Below are 2,370 nucleotides of genomic sequence, written 5' to 3'. Positions count from 1 at the left end.
ACGCAGGTGTGAAAGAGCCCTAAAACAGCCATAGAAAATGGTGAATGAGACGGGTTTGCCGGACTGTCCCCACCCACGCCACGCCCACTATTTTAGAACTGGTGTGAGCGGGGCGAAGTCGCAGATAGCGACTAATTTAGTCCTATATCAGCTTAGCAAATGACCCCCTTTGAACATATCCTATTCTGTATTGCGGACAAGAATGGGCATTTCTACAATAGTCCGGGACGGGAAAGTGCAGGGTGCACACAGTAGGTATCCGTGTTTTGCAGATCTGCGGATTTTGGTCGTGTACATGAGGCCGTATTCTCTCATTTACTGATGTGTTTTTGTGCCAGTTTTTTTACCTAGAAAGTGCTAGTGTTTGTTTTCTAATGGCATTTTTTTGTATTAATGTATTTTTCCCACACTGATCTACAGAGGCGCGGGGTACACACTTTTCTATATTGAAGCGTATATGTAAATAACGCCTGTGATCAAACACCGTATATGCCCACAAATCTCCACAAAAATGCCTGAATTTTATGCTGTACAGGTCAGGCGTTTTTAGATGTGCGGCAGCACCCTGAGACTGGACTCGCATCATGTAAATCTATACATTTGATGTATAGATTTCTATGGGAAATGCTTCCAACATATAAAACTAATGGGCCCATAGAGCGCTAACAGAATTGTGCCAGAAGAGTGCCCAATTTTATTAAAAGGATGCCGCAAAGACCTGTGTTCTTATAGATATATGCAGCAGTAGGGGTATATGGCAAAACCTGAATACAGAACATGTAGCCTGAAATTAATGGGGGCGATTCGTTAAAGGGGTTGTCCCACGAAAAATACTCTACTTTATTCAAACCAGCACCTGGATCTGAATACCTAAGTAATTAAAATGTAACTAAACCTTTGAATGAAATTTTTATATGATGTCCCTAATGCCCTAAAAAACCTTTTTCCAATATACTTTATTTATTAATGTTGTATTTATCTTAGTGTTTTTCCTACCTAAAGTGCACCATTTACTGTGCGCTTAAAACTCAGTTCTGTCAGCGGTGTAGGGAGTGTGAAGTTTATGAATGGGGCCGCAGCAGTGCTGTGAGTACGGGCAGGAGCGCACATTGCTGCTCCTGCCTGTGACCACCGCAGGATTACTAACGCCTAGCATAGCACATGGGTACCCATGTACTATGCCAGGATTAGCTGAGCATATCACATGACCTAACCCCTCAGGTGAACACTGTAAAAAAAAAAAAAATGCTATTTTTGTCACCTTGCATCACAAAAATTGCAACACCAAGCGATCAAAAAGTCGTATGTCCCCCAAAATAGAACCAATCAAACAGAGAAAAAAAATGAATCCTTACCTAAGACAGTCGGTCAAAAAATAAAAAAGCTATGGCTCTCAGACTATGGATACACTAAAATATTATTTTGGTTTCAAAAATGCTATTATTGTGTAAAACTTAAATATAAAAAGTAGACATATTAGGTATTGCCTCGTCCGTAACGATCTGCCCTATAAAAAAGTCACATGACCTAATCCCACAGGTAAACGCTGTAAAAATAAATAAATAAAAACTGCGCCAAAACAACCAATTTTTTGGTCACCTTGTCCCATAAAGTGTAATAATGAATGATCAATAAATTATATGTACCCAAAACGTCAACTCTTCCTGCAAAAAACGAGGTCCTGCACAAGACGATCGGCAGAAAAAAATAATAAATAGGACGTTCAGAAAGTGGAGATACAAAAACCTAATTTTTGTTTTAAAAAATGCTTAATTATGTAAAACTGAAACAAACATCATAGAAAGTAGACATATTTGATATCATTGCGTCCGTAACAACCTGCTCTATAAAAATAGTGCATGATCTACCCTGTCAGATAAATGTTGTTAAAAATAAAAACGGTGCCAAAACATCAATTTTTTGGGTTACCTTGCCTCACAAAAAACATAACATAGAGCAATTAAAAATCATATGGGGACATTGCATCTAAAAACCAGTTCAGCTAACTCTGCCTTCCAAAAACCATATGGCGTTCCTTTTCTTCTGCACCCTGCCGTGTGGCCATACAGCAGTTTACGACCACATGTGGAGTGTTTCTGTAAACTACAGAATCAGCGTAATAAATATTGTGTTTTATTTGGCTTAACCCTTGCTTTGCTACTGGAAAAAATGGATTACCAAAGAAGTTAAATTCTGAAATTTCATCTCCATTTTCCATTAATTCTTGTGGAACACCTAAAGGGTTAACAAAGTTTGTAAAATCAGTTTTGAATACCCTGAGGGGTGTAGTTTCTAAAATGGGGTCATTTTTGTGTGGATTCTATTATGTAAGCCCCCCAAAGGGACTTCAGACCTGAACTGGTCCTTAAA

This window comes from Bufo gargarizans, chromosome 2 (assembly GCF_014858855.1).
Source record: "Bufo gargarizans isolate SCDJY-AF-19 chromosome 2, ASM1485885v1, whole genome shotgun sequence".
Lineage (NCBI taxonomy): Eukaryota > Metazoa > Chordata > Amphibia > Anura > Bufonidae > Bufo > Bufo gargarizans.
This window is presented reverse-complemented; position numbering follows the sequence as displayed.